Source organism: Mesoplodon bidens (assembly GCF_964165515.1).
Source record: "Mesoplodon bidens genome assembly, chromosome: 1".
Classification (NCBI taxonomy): domain Eukaryota; kingdom Metazoa; phylum Chordata; class Mammalia; order Artiodactyla; family Ziphiidae; genus Mesoplodon; species Mesoplodon bidens.
In genome coordinates, this window is record NC_138176.1 from 119,809,921 (window position 1) to 119,828,659 (window position 18,739).

The window sequence follows — 18,739 nt, forward strand, 5'->3', positions numbered from 1 at the left end:
AATTAAACCGCACTAATTGTCCCTGAAAGGGATAATTAACACAAGCAGTTAACTGCTTGTTGGCCTCTAAATTATGCCAACAGCATGGCCATCGAAAAAGGGCATTCTTTGACCTTAAAGGCCTTGTAAATCTATCATAGTCCAGCATTTGCCAAAGAGCTCTTCCAAAGCTATCATACTTTAGATATGGTGCATACTGGAACATGTTTCAGCAAAGGAGAAATGGGTTAGAGATCTGATGGACTGAGTGTAGGATCATGGAACTCTGAAGCCAGAAGGAAGCCTGGAAATCATCTAACAAATTGACAGCATACGGGCCAAATCTGATCTCTAGATCTCTAGAGGTGTTTTGTTTGGCCTGCCCAATATTTTATTTTATTTTATTCTATTCTATTTATTTTAATCTATTTTATTTTTAGCCATTTTGAATGAATTGCCAATGGTTGCACATCAAAATCTGAATTCCCAGATTCTCTTGAAAACTCAGAAGATCTGGCAACACTGGGCCCTTGTTCTTACGTAACAATTGGCTGGAACTGAGTAGCTCTGGCCCTCGTTGAATGGGCATGTTCCCTCCAGTGCCTTCCACTCCCTCTCGTCTCCCTGACACAGGACGTAGGTAGACTTGTGTTGACAGTCTCATCTGTGCTCTTCCTACCTCCCACATGGTCTGCTTTGCTCCTCTGTGATGCCCGTCTGCCCTGGGTGAGCCTTGTGAATATGCTATCCTCGATCTTAAGAACTCCTCAATTTCCTCCTCTGTACAAGGAGCCTGAGGTTTAGAGATGTCTTATTAGGGGAGAGATCAGTCTCAAGAGCCCTTACTGACCCATCCAGCGAATGGCCACCTATTTCCAATCCTGCTCTCAGGCTCAGAAGAGAAAATAATGGAATTCATAAATCATTCAGAGTCTGAGAAAAGATGAAAAGATCTAGAGATTTAACAGAGTCATTACACGCAAAATGAGGGCCAGACACTTACATGCAAGGTGGTACCATCATTTCCCTTTATCCCACACTCATATCATGCTATGCTGCCAGGCTCTTGTTTTAGCTTATCTTGATTCTACACAAACCACAGCTCACAAAGCTCGGTCCAAGTAGTAGTGGTGAAGTTCTGGTGAAGAAATCTCTGATGATGCTATCTACACTGGTGTGTCCTTTTGCTTAGTATGTGTTTTGCGTAACTTGCACATGATTATATAGAAGCCAATCTGTTGTCTGAATATACACTTTAGCATGTCGTGTACAAACGAGTAGATTTGCTATACCACTTTCAGAGTGAAAAAAAATCAAGACACATGGTATTATAATATGGGATGCTGAAACACAAAAAGATCTGGTGCATTTGGGGGGATCTGCTGGGAATAGTGAAAAGAATATGAGATTGACACTCTTCCAGGGAATCTGGCAGGTCTGGTCTTTGTATTTAAGGCTGCTTCATTCACTAATGTTTTTCTCATCTCGTATGCCATCTCTTCTCAAAGAGCCTAAGAGTTTCTTTTGAGAGGGTCATAGAAGTACAAGACCATGTAATAGTTTGAAGATGTGTTAAAATATTGAAATATGTGCCCTCATTGAATCTGTAAAATAAAATTAATCAGAATGATGGCTAATGTAATGGATAATGGTGACTATACTTAACACACCGTACTAAATATTTGAAAGTTGCCATGAGAGTAGATCTTAAAAGTTCTCATCACACACACGAAAAAACTGTAACTATGTGTGGTGATACATGTTAATTAAACTTACTGTGGCGATCATTTTGCAATATACACATATTTAGAATCATCGTGTTGTACACCTAAAAGTAATATGTTATATGGCAATTATATCTCAATTTAAAAAGTAGGGCTTCCCTGGTGGCGCAGTGGTTGAGAGTCCGCCTGCCGATGCAGGGGACACGGGTTCGTGCCCCGGTCCGGGAAGATCCCACACGCCGTGGAGCAGCTGGGCCCGTGAGCCATGGCCGCTGAGCCTGCGCGTCCGGAGCCTGTGCTCCGCAACGGGAGAGGCCACAACAGTGAGAGGCCCGCGTACCGCAAAAAATAAATAAATAAATAAATAAACTAAAATAAAATCAGAATGATGGGAATGAGGATGCAAAGAGAAAACAGAGAACCACTTCTCCTACAGGTAGCAGGCCCAACTGCTAACTACTATTAATAACAGGTATCATATAGTATGCCCCTGCCCAAAGGATAAGCTCTCAAGACAGACTTCTTGGGTTCAAATCCTGGTCATGCCATTTACTTAGCCGAGTGACCTTATTAAAATTCTCAGATTAAGATAAAAATTATGCCTCCCTAGATAAAATAAGGTATGTGGCTCAGTTGACATACCGTGTTTAATAAAGGTGAATAATTATAGTAATTATTATTATCTGTAATTGAAACAGTGAACAGAAAGTGGCTTTACCCTGCATAGTGGCTCAGGAAAGTGGAGGTGTTTTCCTATTCAAAGTTTTAACCAAACTAAAAGTTGTTATACCATAAGACTACAGATTCAGACGGAAAATAACTGTTGGATTTGAATAAAGCATTGAAGGCTATTTGAAACACATTATTACTCTTTTACATTTGTAGGAAGCAAATACTATTAAGATTTTATTCATTTACTTCTTTGGGGAAAGCTCACAAAATTGAACTTCAGGGAATAAACTACAGTTAACAATGTTGGTATAAATACAATAAAAATGTTCAATCATATTTTAATTTCTTAGCATGGCTTGTCATGTCCTCCATAATCTAGCCCCATATGACCTCCCAGCCTTATCTGTCTTAAATTCCAGGCTCCAGCCACTCCAAACTGCTCTGCTACCTTGGAACTCACCAGACTTCCAGCAGCCCTCATTTCCATCAAGAAAATCCTCTTCCTTCTTCAAGTGCCAGCTCAAATGCTACCCCCACCACGCAACTTTTCTCAGTTCTTAACCTTGAATAAACCTCTCCTTTTCTCTGCCATTCAATAGCACGCTATTGATGTCACTGCCGTATGATTCCATTTTTACTATCCTGTATTATAGATATTTGTAAACATGCCAGCTTTCCCACCAGACTAAACTCTTTGAAAGCACGGGTCATGTGTTCTTTCCTTGAACTCAGTTTTAACTCACAGTTCAATCTCATTAATCTGCAGGGAATATGCTGATGTCTGCAAAGAACCTCCCAAAGGAAAGGCCAACTAGCTCAAAATATATGCATTCTTGCAATCTTTAATTAAAATTAAAGTCACTAGGTGATACTTTCTTGTAAAGCTATAGTTAAACCAGCAAGACATTGTTTCTTTTGTACTTTCCCACTGGCTTTCTATACCCAACTGCATTGTATGAATTAAGTTCAAGAGATAGCTCGCTTCAGAAAAAGACTACAAAACTTAGGGGTTCAAAAGATTGAGGTGAGAAAATAAAGCTTGAAAATCTGACTACATCTAATTGTCATCCTCTAGCACTAGTTTCATGACCAGGTCCACCCCCAAAGCACCACAATCTGCCCTGATACAGATTCAGACACCCATCACCACCATCTTTTGAGTCGCAGTCAGAAATCAGAAAAGACTTCCTAGTGTCCTGATCTACCTCTGCATATCTTTTGTCCTTTTCTATATTCATCCCACAGAGAGGAAGGGTCCTTGTTACCCCTGTTGCCTACTCACAGAAGAGAAGAAACAGAGAAGGACGTTCTTAGGCAGTCAGTGCAGAGTTGTTGCAAAATTGCAGGTTAAGCTACTTTATTATGTCATTTCCACTTCCCAGGTCCTTAAAAAGAAATTTTTTTTTTCTAGCAATGATATGGGTAACCCTGTTATCTGGATCCACGAGGTATTTAAAAGAAGGTGTAATCCTATAATGAATAATTGGTGTTTTCACTTCAGAACCTTCTCTATCTTCCTCAGTCCTCTGCCTGAACCAGCCAGAACAATTTCTCACAGCTGAAGCCAACTCAAATCTAAGAAACTTAGGACATACCAAATTAACAGGATTTGATGCAACAACTGAAAATCCTACTGAGGGGAGGAGGAGGAACCCACTTGCAATCTGAACTAGAATCCAGGTAATTCAAGATTTAAAAAAAGACACCCAAACTAACTGTGACCCAGGAGACTGATCAAAAAATATTATATTAAATAACTTACTATGTAAGTAATACGCATATTTAGTGTAAATCCTACCTAAACCTCCGGGATGGATGGCCTTGGGCTAGATTAGACAAGGCATCCTAAGAAACACTGATCTGTTTTTGATGACCAAGGTTTTAAGTGGTTGTTAGTTCCCTCCAAAGCCTCTGGCAGCTGCTGAAGCTACAGCAGGTTGCCTAGGGAGAGCCACAGATGGAGCGTGAAGCATCAAGTCCTCCCAAGTTCCCGCTCTGTGTCCAGGTGGCCGAGGCGCCCGTGCCTCCTGCGCTCGCCCGAGCTGCGCGCTGCTTTCCTCCCAGCTCAGGAGCCCCCGGTGGGTGCCCCCAACGCGACCCTCCCGGGGACACCTGCGTGCACCAGCGAGGCCTCGCTGCCCTCTGGGAAACTGGGGCTCACCTGGGTCGCTTCCCCCCACCCCCTGCTCTGCCACCAGCAGTCCCAGAAGCTGTCTCGGGAGTCCCGGAGCAGATCTCTTCCCTGAACCCAATCCGAGGGCACCGGCCTCCCTCCAGGACTCCCTTTCTCCCCTCTTCCAACTCGGTGCCAAATGCCTCCCTCGGAGCCCCGGGAAAACTGGCCCACCGCGGAGAAAGGGTGGCGGGGGTCATGGGGTGGGCGCAAACGCACCGAGGACATTCTGAGCCCCCGGCACACACGCCCAACAAGGAACCGGTTCCGAGCTGCTCGGCCGTGGATGGCAGGGTCGCCTCCTCCTACGGCTCCGAGACGGAGGAGGTACTTCTCGCCTCCGGGAGGCTAGGCAGACGGGCGGCCGCCGACCACTGACACCCTCCCCGCGAGCTCCAGCCCTTTACCTGGGTACCGGCCTCGGCGGGTCTCCGGGGCGCAGCACAGGGCGCAGTGCCCCGGGCGGGTGGTGCGGGGAGGACCGCGGCCGCCGCTCTCCCCTGCAGCTCCGGGCCTGCCGGGCGGCTATTTATCCGGGGGTCCGGCCCCGGCCCCTGCCGGAGTATTGGGCAATCGGTCCCGCTACGCGCTGCCCAGCGAGCCGCCGCCCTCTGCCCCCGCCGAGCCCCGCGGCGGCGGCGGCGGCCACGTGGAGGGAGGGAGCCGGCCCCTCCTGTGGGCTCCACCTTCTCGTCGTGGTCCTCCTCCTCGGGAAGTTATTCCCTGTGTTTCCCGCCCCGCCCCCCCCCCACCGCCCCGTCTCTCTTCTTTGCGGGGCACCCCGGCCAGTCTGAACCGGTTGTGACTGAGTGAGTGGGGAAGGAGAAGGAGGCGGAGGAGATGGAGGTGGAAAGGCGGGCGGTAGGGGCGCTGCTCCCGCTCTGGCGGCTCCCGGCCGGGCCGGGCCGTCCAGACGAAGGGAGGGCACTGCGGGGGCCGCTGCCCGGGCCCGGCTCCGGCCCGGAGCCACCAAGGCCGCGGGAGAGCGGGGCACCGCCGGCCACGGGCCCTCTCGGTGCGCGCACGAGCGCGTCCCCCGGCACCGCTGCACCCCGCCGCCCACCGCGTGCCCGCGCCGGCCCGCCCAGGACAGTGTGCATTTGGAGGGAGCCCGGGTCTGAGGATGAGTGCGAGTCTCCCCGGGTCTCCCAGGTTCCTGGACGGCCGGGCGCCCTCCTGGCCGGAGCTGTATCCCCAGCTGGCAGTGATCCCAGAGAGACGGGCACCAGAACTTTGTGCAGTCGGTGCTCCTGGGCAGTGAGGACTGAGGATGCCAAGTGCTGCCCTTTGTGATAGCTCTATGGGAAAGGGGGGCGCCCCCGAAGTGCTCATAGTGTGCTGAGGGAGAGAGGCTGCATCTGAGGATGTTTAGTCTGTATGGCAGGTGAGCTGTACTAACAATACACTCCTATCTTTAGCGTAAGTGCTGAGATTCCCACAGTCACTGCAGCAGACTGGGGACAGTCCATAGGTGGGTACCTAGGGCTTACCAGATGTGGCAACCCCGTCAAGTGATGTGCACTTTTTGTGTTCCTGTGTATATAGGTCTTTCTGAGAAGGGACACCATATCTTCTACCAGCTTCTCAAAGGGAGCTGGGACCACCCATCACCGAAATGAAAATTTCCTTTAGACACTGAACCTCTTCTAATTCTGACCTAGACAAAGACCCTACACCTTGCAAAGGGTTGGTTTCTGAAGTCCAAATGAAGCTGCATAAGCTTCCTGAGCCACGGTTTTTCATCTTGCCCGCATCCAGAAGTCTATGTGAGATGGAAGTTCCAAAAACACCTGTGGACCCTGGCCACACTGGCGAGTGTTCTTACAGGTAGGAAAATAGCAGTTCATCTATTTGTTTCACATAATTCCTTTCCACTCAATTTACCGACTTTCATTCAGGTTATGGGGAAAAGAATGGCCAGTGCTAGTTGATATTATTTTGTTTTGTCCTAAGAGGGAGAAAGATTAGAGGGGGAAAAAGTAACAGTAAGAATCAGAGGAAGGTGGTCCCAGAAATAGTTTCTGGAAGGAAAAATGGAGAGGGGATACAATGGGGGCTTCTCATCCTCTTCTATTTTTGACCTGGTTTGCGGTTACTCACGTGCATTCACTTTGTAATAATGCATTGACCTGTACACTGATCATTTGTGTACTTTTCTCTACTTGTTTTGATAAAAGATATTTTTAGAAAGCTTTTTCTTTGATTCAGATACCCCCTAACCACCAGAGCAAATATCTTCTTGATAGTTGGTCGAATCAATCAATGTATATGAAATTACATTTGGGGGACAGGGAAACCCTGCTTGAAAAATATTTCTGTGTTCACCAGTGCGTTTCTGAAGTTGCCATGTCCCTGTTCTCACCTCCACCGAGTTTTCCCAGATTTCTTATAAAGAGAATGTATGACCAGCATTCCCATGTCTGCTCAGACTGTCCACGCCTATCAACTGAGAACTGAAAATTAGCTCATTCTTACACACAGCATGGTTCCAACTTTAGTGTAAGACTGAATTCCGGGGGCAAAAACTCAAAATGGCTGGGGGTCCAGACTCATAATGTCGTGAATGAAGTGGGCAGAATGCAGCCTGGAGAAGGCAGGGAGCGTGGAAGCTGGCTGGCTGCTGGAGCGGGGGCAAGGGGGGAGGCGCCCGTTGGCTTAGGAAATTATTGCCTGCCTGGAATGTGAAAATTGCCTCCACCTTCTTGTGAAGGTTTTTTGTTCAGTCACACCTCAACAGAGCATTTAGACACACTAGAGAACTCAGAAATCTAGTCCAACCTTGACACTTTACCTATGAATGGAATTTGACCCAGAGAAGCCACGGATGAGTTCCTGATCAACCCCTGCCCCAGGACAGAGCGGGGCTGGGGAGCAGGTTTTGGCAGAGAGAGACTGTGCTACCTCCTGTGCCTCTCAAAGTGGTTGAGTGTTGTTAGCGCCATTTCACAGAGAAGGAAACTGGAGTTGAGAGGGTTGTTACTCGCTAAATCTCTCAATCGGCAAAGACCAAAATGACCTCTCGACCCCCCAGAGGTTTTATCCCCGGTGATGTGAAGATGCAAGATCTTGTGAGGCGAGGGTCAGAGAAGTTCAATACCGCTGGCTCGGGCTTCCCTGGTGGCGCAGTGGTTGAGGGTACGCCTGCCGATGCAGGGGACACGGGTTTGTGCCCCGGTTCGGGAAGATCCCACATGCCGCGGAGTGGCTGGGCCCGTGAGCCATGGCCGCTGAGCCTGCGCGTCCAGAGCCTGTGCTCCGCGACAGGAGAGGCCACAGCAGTGAGAGGCCCGCGTACCGCCAAAACCAAAAAACAAACAACAACAAAAAAAACCCCACAATACTGCTGGCTCTACAGCTCTGTGTAGCCCCTCTCTCTTGGACCCAGAAGTTGATGCACTTTCAACAAGGTGGAGTGAGAGGAAAAGGTGGGTCATGAAATAAACTGGATTTAAATGAGCCTCCCTTGGGAAGAAAGAGACCTAAGGGAAAGCATTTCAAGAAAAATTGATACAGAGGTGGTACCCTGAAGGAAGGCACTTGTTTTTTGCCTTGTTAGTTATCATTTTGGGCATTTGTTAAGAAGTCTGTGATTTGTTAAATGTTCGAAGGTCCCCCCTTCTTAGACTATCTGCTGCCTGAAGCTTTTAGAGAATAAGACAGAAATTAACCTAAAATCGCTCTGCGGTCCTCAGCCCAGCAAGGGAGCCAGAAACATGGAGGGCAGAAGCAGGCATTGGTTGGTAGGGGAGGGTTAGGACATTTGCACAGCCCCTGAGACGCTAGTCCAGTGCCTGCCCGGCTGACCAGACTTCCCTTCCCGACTTAGCACATCAGGGCAGGTTTCTTCTCTTTTTTTTTTTTTTGCAGTGCGCGGGCCTCTCACTGTTGTGGCCTCTCCCGTTGCGGAGCACAGGCTCCGGACGCGCAGGCTCAGCGGCCATGGCTCACGGGCCCAGCCGCTCCGCGGCATGTGGGATCTTCCCGGACCGGGGCACGAACCCGTGTCCCCTGCATCGGCAGGCGGACTCTCAACCACTGCGCCACCAGGGAAGCCCGTGATAAATGCTATTCTTTGAGTGGCTAGTAACTGCCAAGAACTATGCAGTCTCATAACCACAAAGCAATCTCATGTGGTTAAGTATCATTATCTTCATTTTATAGATGAGGAAACTGGAATTTAGAGAGGTTAAGTTACTTGCTGAGTCACTCAGTTGGTAAGTGATGGAGTAAGATTCAGGCCCTGGTCTGGCTAATTGCTAAGCCTGTGCTGTTCCCAGTCTACCTTAGAAAAATGAGTCAAGGGTGGTACAAGCTAGTGGAGCACTGTCTTCTCACTTGTATTAACTCATCTAAGGTTCACAGTAAACCTAAAAAGTAGGTGCTCTTATTATCATCCACGTTTTGCCAGTGATGAAAATGACTAGAAAGAAGTTAAATAATTTAACCCCAATCACACAGTTAATGAGGGGTAGGCTAGGTTCAAATCCAGGCATCCAGGCTACAGAGGGCCATGCTCTGAACCACCGCCCTGTCTCATGAAAATGGAAATGAGAGATGTAAAATTACATGGAATGTACATCTCCTTCTGTGTGTGTGTGTGTCTGTGTGTGGACACATACACACACTTCCACTTTACATCCTTCTGACCTACATTGCTTGGTTTCAAGGCCATAACGAAAAACAACCTACATCTTCACGAATACTGTTTCCGGAACACCCAGTTTATCTCCAGGTGTTGGATTGACATCATCTGTAACGTGCTCATTGTCTGTCTGCACAGCGAAACTATAAACTCCAAGAGCAGGTACCAGATGTGTCCTGTTCATCACTATTCCCTAGAGCACAGTGGCAGCAAGAATAGAACTTTGTTTAGTGAGCTTTCATTGAATGAAGGAATGAAGAAACGAATGATCAAACAATCAATGAATGCATGCTCGAACTGTCAGTTATATATATATATTTTTTTTTTGGGGGGGGGGCTGCACCGCATAGCATGTGGGATCTTAGTTCCCAGACCAGGGATCGAACCCATGCCCCATGCATTGGAAGGCAGAGTCTTAACCACTGGACTGCCCGGAAGTCCCTCTGAGTAATATTTTTGCTACAGTAGATCACTGAAATTCTTCAGTTGCCTTACTCAGCCAAGCTCTATTCTGTTCTAAGTAGTTACAATCATCTCATTGAATCCCATAGAGCAACTACTACTTTTTTTTTTGTGGTACACGGGCCTCTCACTGTTGTGGCCTCTCCCGTTGCGGAGCACAGGCTGAGGATGTGCAGGCTCAGTGGCCATGGCTCACGGGCCCAGCCGCTCCGCGGCATGTGGGATCTTCCTGGACCGGGGCACGAACCCGTGTCCCCTGCATCGGCAGGCGGGCTCTCAACCACTGCGCCACCAGGGAAGCCCGCAACTACTACTTTTTACTCATCCTATAGATGAGGAATTAAGACCCCCTGAGGTTAAGTGAGCTGCCCAAAGTTGGGGCACCAAAGCGGCAGAGACAGGAGGTAAACACAGTGTGAGCCTAGCATGCCCACTGGTAAGGCTAGGCTGTGTGGCCCCTCACTGTGCTCGTTCACAGCTCTAGCTCAGGATCAAGCGCAGTGCTTGACACATAGTAGACCCTCCATAAACGTATTGAAGGAGAGAAGGAGGAAATTCCCTCATGTGTCCAGGACAGTTTAAGGCCATTTCCCACATCTGAATTCACTCAGGGCATCGTGTACCTTACAAATTCAACTTGTATAATCTACGATGTGATCATACTAGATAATAGATGACCACGGAAGGGTTTACTTCCAAAGGTAGGCTGCCCAGTTCAAATGTACCCGTGGTTTCAGTTTCTTCTTGTGAAAATACAGGTGCAATTGATAAATGTTATTTTTAAATGATCATAAGACCATTGAATTGAATCTTTTATGAAGCAGTGCCAATTTTTTAAATATGCCTCTGCCTCAGTGTCTGACTTATGTGCATTACATAACAAAGTTTCAGACAGCTCCAAACAATGTATCAGGTCAACATGGCAAGTTTTGGCCTTCTTGTCTTCTTCATTACATGACAAGGGAGAAAAAGCGTGACCTCTACTCCATGTTCAGGGTCTGTTCACTCCAAAATTTCTGGACAGTCCAAATGCTTTGCTCCACGATTTCAGCATGTAAACATTTTTTTGGTCACCTATTCAATATGCTACAACTTTGGTTTGTTGGGTAAAATTTAGAAGATGGTAACTAACCCATGAAACAAAAGTTATAAAGAAAAAATGTAAAGTCAAACATGTTCCATAAGAACATTTGAATACAGATGGAAATTGATGAATTGATGAATGAATTTCCTCTATCTACCTCCCCACCAGGGCTGTGCTCACACAGAAAGGTATGCTCACCCCTATATCCCTACCACCCACCACAGTGTAAAGCTCTTATATTTCCCCATCGAAGTGCTTGGGAGTTATTTCAAACCATAGGCAAAACAACCAGCTGTAGAAGTAAAATGTGTTTGAGATCTTCTGCTTGATTTTAAAGAGGCATGTGAATCCTGCTTTCTACTCAATAGCCATGTGTATTTTAATATCATCATAATGTTTAATGTTAATAATTACCTATTTAATTTATATATTTGTTCAGATTAACAATTTAATATAATAATAGCTCACTTTTTTTTTTTTTTTGCGGTACGCGGACCTCTCACTGTTGTGGCCTCTCCCGTTGTGGAGCACAGGCTCTGGACGCGCAGGCTCAGCGGCCATGGCTCACGGGCCCAGCCGCTCCATGGCATGTGGGATCTTCCCAGACCAGGGCACAAACCCGTGTCCCCTGCATCGGCAGGCGGACTCTCAACCACTGCGCCACCAGGGAAGCCCATAGCTCACATTTTTAAGCAATTAATATATGCAGTGTATTGTCAAGGCACAGGCAGGAAACAGAATTTATCCCAGATAGCCAAGAGAAGGAATCTTAAGGGAAAGAATATCTATAATTAGATATTTAATGCAATGTGGACAACATTAAAGGAATAAACAAGAGACACCCATACTAGATGGTGGGAAGTGATTACTGCTCCTGGGCTTTAAGTAACAAAGGGAAGACCTAGTGTTACCAGCGCCTGGAGAGCAGAACCTGCAAAGGAGGGGCCACCCAAAGGGAGCAGGAATTGGGAAGAGATATCATTTTATTGCCAGAGACAAAGAGTCAAAGTGACTGTGGAGAGAATACCCCTACCTCTCTCTTTGCTCTCAAATCTCTTGGTGGCACCTACCATTGGTCAAAGCCAGGCAGAAGCCAGGTACCGAGGGAACCCAGGAAATGCTGCCCACAAAGGGTCAGCCTCCTGAGCACAAAGCAGGGCAATGAAGGCAGACATTGGATTGGGCTGGGGAGAGTGGCAAAGAGAGAATGACCAGGCACTGTGCTGAGTACTTTGCATACTTGTATATATCCCTATGAGGGAGGTACCATTTCCCTCATTTTACAGATGAAAAAACAGAGGTACGCAATTTCAACCAAGACTGTCTTACTCTAGATTCTGTGCTCTTAATCACTACACTATTTAACCAAGCAGTATTAAAAATAATGTCTTAAAATTACTTACCTAGTTTCAAAAAAAATAGTTGTAAAATAAATGCTCAGTGTTTGCCACATGACTGTGACTTTACCATTGCTACTTTGATCACTTTGCCTTAATCTCCTCAGCAATTTACCTTATGGTGAGTCTCATGCATTTTATGTTGATTCTATGATCTGCAACTTGCAACCCATTTCTTGAATTCTGGAAATGTGCCTCAGTTGTCTATAACATAAATCTCCACGCATGGATTAAAAGCTATACTGTCAATTCTTACTTATTCACTCTTCAAATAATTCTTAATCATTTATGCTGTGTCAGGCATTATATGAAAACAAAGGGTTTTGCAGTCTAGGAGACTGTCAGGTGAAAAATCACTAGAATGTGCTAAGTACCTCCGTCACGGTACTTGTGCTACCTTAAGAGAACAGAGAGGCGGAAACACTGCTTGGGTTGAGAAGAGGGCATTCCAAGACTGGGGGAAGAGCGTTTGCAAAGTCTTAATGGAGTAAAAGACTCCCAGGCTAGGGAACTACAGTGGATAATTACAAATGATTCAAGGTCAGAGTACTTGTAGGAAGTGGGAGGTAAACAGGAATAGGGCTTTTGATTGTTAGCACCAGCTCCCATCTCTTGGCAGGACAGCACGAACGGAGAACCCAGGACTCCGGTCCACTTAGAGATCTAACTGGCAGGGGCTACATTGCTTCATCAGGAAATGAATGGGCTCTGTCTTATTTTCTCCATCCTTGCAGGGTTTTGTTCAGGATTCAAAGTCCCAGAAGAGAAAGTGTGACTGGCCCGGTTTGGGCAATGTAACCATCTCACTCAGAGGAAGACAAGGCACTTTGAGAGGACTCTCCAAAAGCAGATTGGGATGTTGACTAGCTTAAACAGAATAAATGTCCTCTACAGTGGGTTAGACCCTGTGTCTGTATATGAAGTCGTTCTCCAGGAAGCAAAGAGGAACCACTGAAGGATTCTAAACAGTGGATGACATGGTTGGCTTTGTGTTTCAAAACTATCACTCTTAGAAACCACGTTGGAAGATGGACTGGGAGAGAAAGTGGTCAGAGGCTGATTTAACAGCTGAGGCAAAAATATATACTTGAAAATTTAACACCTAGAGAATTTTGAAATAAGGGGAGCAATCTGAGAGATTAAGAAGTGCCATCTAACTGATAGGTGTGGGGATTAGTGGAAAGAAAGGTTGGGGATGGATTCCAGGTTTCCCATAAGAGCTTATAAAGAATTGCTGTAAAATTAAGGGAAGTGTGCCTCCCACTGCAGGATCCTCTAGAACAGTCCAAATTTCAAATACTGAATCTCATTGTTCTAATAAAACATAAGAAAATTTCCAAGAAACTCCAATTTAAAATATATTTCCAAGATTTCTTTTGCAATTGGATATGGTAGAAAGTTCTTTTGTCTGACTCACATTTCCTGATCTATGGTTTGGATAATATGATCATAGGTGGGTGAACATATGCAACAGAAACAAAGAGCAAGAAACCTATTCAATACCAGTACAGTGAGTAGTGGTACGTGCAAAGTACATGCCAAAGTTTTACTGGAAAAAGGCTTGTCCTCACCGAGAAGAGTCAGGGTTGATTATTAGGTTAAAGTGACCTTAGAAGGAAGGGGCCACATCCTTTGGCAACAACAAGCAAACACCAGTCAAACCCCAGATGTACAGCTGGCTCAGACAGAGGCATGCCAACAGCTCTAATATCCACAACCAAATCCATCAGTCTGTATGTAAAGAGAAACCACTACATTTCTAAATCTAGAGTGGAATGACCCACAGTATAAATACTTGGATTGATCACACAGATGCTGGCACCCACCAAGTGAAAGCTGAATTTACTGTCAACATCATGGACAACAATAATTGTGGGCATTTCCTTCCATAAACCTGGTCCTCCAGACATCCTTGGAGGCTCAAAGAGGCTGCTTTTTGAGTATTTCAGCACTCGGGATACTTTGTGCCCTGATTATTTCTCCTAGTTACACGCGGTCGTGCATGTTTTTTTGAGACTACTGAATTTGAACCAGAGTCTTAGAACTAGTCAAGAGGCCTTGAAGATCAGCAGGTAGAACCTCACACTTGCTGTAGCATTTAATCTACTAATTTTTCAGATGAAGAAACAGGCTCCACGGGGTTGAATAATAAGAGGTGGAGAGAATAGAGGATAAGAGCACACAACTTGAAGCCTGACTACTGATTAGCTCTGTAACCTTGAAGAGGTTCCTTCTCCCTGTGCCTGTTTCCTCATCTGTAAAAGTGGGAGAATGATACCTATCTCATATGGTAGTTGAGAAGAATCAGTGAATTAAACCACATAAAGTGCTCCAAATAGCCTAACATAATAAGTGTCATACGAGTGTTTGTATTCATGAATATACCAAAGAACCCCACTACAACTGGGAATCTGATCCTACTTTTCCTCTACACAATTAGAAGAAGAAAATTCTACCCATTGACACATTTACAGTGATTACGAATAGTTGTCATATACAATATCCTTTTAAGGATGTCTCATCAAAACCTGCATCTGAGTTCTTGAAATTCACTCAAGAAGAGCTCCTATAGTGACAAGCAGGTATGATAACCAGCCCAGGAAATCAACAAAGTTCAGTGACACACCACGTCTGAAAATTAACCTTTTTACCAAGTAGACCTGAATCTCTCCTCAAGGGTCGCCCGCACCCCACCCCACACCAATATTTCTGCAACTTGGGTCCATCTTCTGTCGACTATGGTCTTAATGAACTGAAGGGTTGGATTTTGACTTAGATGTCATTCTTGGCAAGGCTGTTAGTTCAACTTTTCTTTGGCTGGTCAAGATGATTTTTCAACAAGTTCTTTAGCCCACAGTGTTACAGTACACCACCAAAGAAATCAAGAAATGAATATTGCTGTGGGTGGGAAAAGAAATACCAAATGGAACTCCTGCCATGCTGATAATTATAATCTACAAGATATTTCATTCACTAAGTGTGGCAAAAGAGTATATTTTATAAGAAGTTTGCAGCTGATGAATACCAAAGGCCAAAAACTCAGTCTGCAAAGAGACTGCTTATGAGCTATGAGAATCATTTGCACTACAAGGTACTCCTCCAACCACAGGACTAATAAAGTGAACTTCCTAGAATCGAAAACAGCACAGAAAATATCCAGCACCTTGAACATGCCTGGCTTAGAGTAGGTATCCAGTGAAAATTAATTGAATAAATCTAATTGCCATCAATGAAAAAATATCTCATATTAACTTGGATCTTTATTATGTGACCTAAGGTACTTGAAAGAAATGTGAGGAATTTCTTAAGTAATTAACTCTGATATGAAATGGGTAAAAAGGAGCCCAAAGAATGAGCTCTGATTGCTAGATAGCATAAAAGAGAGATTTAAAGAAAACAGATGAAGTTTTAAAACTCAACTCAAGAGGAAGGGAGCAAATATTTTCATCTTTAGCCTTTATTTCATGACCTACCGTTTAATATTTGAAATCCTGAGGATTATCAGGGTGACAAAACTGTTCTTTTTCCTTTAGAGATCAAGAGAAACCTTCTCAAGGATTATAGATGTGGGTCATCTGCTTTGTAAAATAGTCCAGCAGTTCCTCAGAAGTTTAAAGGAAGAGTCACCATATGACCCAATAATCCCACAAGTTGGTGTATACCCAAGAGAAATGAAAACATATGCCCTTGCAAAAATTGGTAAATGAGCGTTCATAGCAGCATTATTCATAATTGACAAAAATAAAAACAATGCAAATATCCATCTACTGATCAATGGATAAATAATATGTGGTATATCCATCCAGTGGAGTATTATTTGGCCATAAAGAAGCCAGGCACAAAAGGCTATACATTGTATGATTCTTTTTATATGAAATTCCCACATAAAAAGTAGATTAGTATTGCCTAGGGCTGACGGGAGGGGTGGTTGGGGGCAGGTTAGGTTGAGGGAAAATCGGAAGTAACTGCTCGTGGGGATTAATGGGTATGGGGTTTCTTTTTAGGGTGATAAAATTGTTCCAAACTCATTGTGGTAATAGTTGCACACTCTGTAATACACTAAAAAATCATTGAATTGTACATTTCAAATAGATTAATTGTATGGTATATGAACGATATGTCAATAAGGCTGCTGTTAAAATAAGCTACAGCAGATGAAGTTTTAGCTCTGCTTACAGTTTTTAAAAAGCTGTCCTAAAAACACAGCTTTTTCATTCATCTAGTAGAGCCATGAAGCTCCCTAGCATCATGACAAGTTAGGGGCCAGACACGATCAGCCTGGAATAATCATGGAAAAATTGAAACCCCTGGAGAGATGATTCCTTGTTTAAGTTGTGATGTGTACCATACAAAGGACACAGAACATCAGAGAGTCTCACATTCTCTCTTTATTCTGCCATGAGGAAGTTTCCCTAAACCAGAGAAGTTATGTAGAAGCTAATTTTTATCAATCCTACAAAAGTAACTCCCCACTTCTTCACTAAGCTGTAGTCACACTGGCCTTCCTAAGGGTTTGCTGAGCTCCACCTACTGCAGTGCCTTTGTACCTGCTGTTCTTCCTGCAGGAAGTCCTCACTTGTCCCCAGATCTCCACCTGGCTAGCTCCTCATCAGTCAAGCCTCTGCTCCATTGTCACCTTCTCAGGAAAAGCTCCTTAGCTCCTCCTAATTAAAATATTCTTCCCCCACAGAAACCCTCTCTCTCATGGCTCCACTTCATTTTCTGCACAGCATTTGGCACTATCTGAAACTCTCACGTGCTTATCAGTTGGTTGTCCGCCTCCCCAGCAGAAGGCAAGCTCCCTGAGGATGATACTAAGCAGCACCCTGTGGGGATCCTGGGCACAAAAGCCTTTCCGCGTCCCCCATTTCTTGATTACAGGAAATAGGCTTCATTCAGCCTCCATGACTTCCCTGAGTTCCAACCAGCAGCTTCAAAGAGTTGCTAATCAGGGAAGGGAGGGGATTCAGGCAAGGGAGGAGCAGTCAAGAAACAAGAGTGCAGCCTTGGGGCAGGGTCCTGCTTCCCCCTCAAGGGATACACATGACGATTTCTTTGAACTCTTTACAGATACTGAAGCCCTCACCAGGTGGGAGAAGTTAACAGTCTGCTGCCCACAAGCATGTAGACCCCAGACCGGTTGGAACCAGAAGTTTGATGATGCTGACTCCCAATTACCTCACCACCAACCAATGAGAAGAACGTCCAGGAGCTGACCACGCCCTCCTCTTTGAACCATTACTATAAAACTCCTCACTAGCCCCTCCAGGTCAGGACACACAATTTTGAGGGCATTAGCCTGCTGTGGCCCCCTTTGCCTGGCAAAGCAATAAAGCTATTCTTTTTACTTCACCCAGAACTCTGCCTCTGAAAATTAATTCGGTGTCGGGGTACAGAGGCCGGATTTGGCTTCACGGACAGGGACCGAAATATTTCCCTGTGCCTACAAAGATAGCAGATAGGCAGTGAGCGCTTGATAAAGATTTATTGAGTAAATGATCCCCACCGGGTAAGTCACAATCAACTTTGTAAACAACATCCGAAAGGTCAGCCTCTGTACCTGCCACACCTCAGACAGGAGTCCAGGGACACTGACCCTTCAGAGAACAGTCTGTAGCCACCTCCAGGCTGAAAGGGCAAAGGGCTGAGACTGAAAACCCAGTTGGCCACCGAGGACTTCCTGTGCTGCTTCACTAATCTTCCCTCACCGTGGTCCCAGGCCAGGTGGCGGAGCAGCTCTGGGGCCTCTCCTGTTGGTTTATAAATAAGTCTAGGCTCATTGCTGATCCCAGAGTGGCCTACGTGGCAACTTGCCTTCAGCTTGCTCACTAGGACCGCCTGCAGGAAGGGCAGCACACAACAGCCATGCAGAAGCAGCACAGAACAGCAGCCTGCATCTGTGAGGCCACGTGCACACCATGCGCTTCAGATCTTCTCTCAAAGGACCTACTGTAGAGCACAGGGAACTCTGCTCAATATTCTACAATAACCTACATGGGAAAAGAATCTGAAAAAGAATAGATACATGTGTATGTATAACTGAATCCCTTTGCTGTACACCTGAAACTGACACAACATTGTTAATCAACTCTACTCCAATATAAAATAAAAATTAAAAAAAAAATCCCCCGGGCTTCCCTGGTGGCGCAGTGGTTGAGAGTCCGCCTGCCGATGCAGGGGACACGGGTTCGTGCCCCGGTCCGGGAGGATCCCACATGCAGTGGAGCGGCTGGGCCCGTGAGCCATGGCTGCTGAGCCTGCGCATCCGGAGCCTGTGCTCCGCAACGGGAGAGGCCACAACAGTGAGAGGCCCGTGTACCAGACAAAAAAAAAAAAAATCCCCCAAAACCTTGACCCTGGTTTCTACAGAAGCAGTTTGTCCCAATCACACGACAAAGTTAGGAACTGTCCATTCTAACTCAGAATGGCTGTCTGGCTTAGTTTTCTTGTAAGTTATTTCATTCCAGTGAACACTTAAAGAATCACTAATGCTTCATCAACTGTAGAGTACTTGTCACTCAATTCCAGAAAACTCGTGTTTACCTAACCCAGGCTGCATACATACGTATACGCCGTGGATATTGTTGCCATTTAGGAAAACAATCC

At 45.6% G+C, this 18,739-nt stretch overlaps 1 protein-coding gene and 1 long non-coding RNA gene across 7 annotated transcripts in view; one reads left to right on the top strand and one right to left on the bottom strand.

The window, feature by feature from the left end:
* The window catches only part of SLC16A9 (solute carrier family 16 member 9), a 69,348-nt gene extending 64,138 nt beyond the window's left edge, over positions 1 to 5,210 (bottom strand). For 3 of the 5 annotated variants that reach the window (XM_081252302.1, XM_081252301.1, XM_081252298.1), the window contains exon 1: positions 4,956 to 5,210. The gene's annotated coding sequence lies outside the window, so the exon portion shown is untranslated. Of the gene's footprint in view, positions 1 to 3,657; positions 3,729 to 4,767; positions 4,827 to 4,955 lie in introns of those variants that run through there. The other 2 variants (XM_081252300.1, XM_081252299.1) reach the window with 2 other exon arrangements.
* An 86-nt stretch (positions 5,211 to 5,296) lies between these two features.
* On the top strand, positions 5,297 to 17,485 carry LOC308615535. 2 transcript variants are annotated; one of them, XR_014015521.1, is made up of 3 exons: positions 5,297 to 5,357; positions 6,210 to 6,375; positions 17,204 to 17,485. It is a non-coding gene; the product is annotated as an uncharacterized lncRNA (long non-coding RNA). The 2 variants fall into 2 exon arrangements; XR_014015522.1 differs by having other exon boundaries at positions 5,300 to 5,357; positions 6,094 to 6,375.
* Positions 17,486 to 18,739: the final 1,254 nt, after the last annotated feature.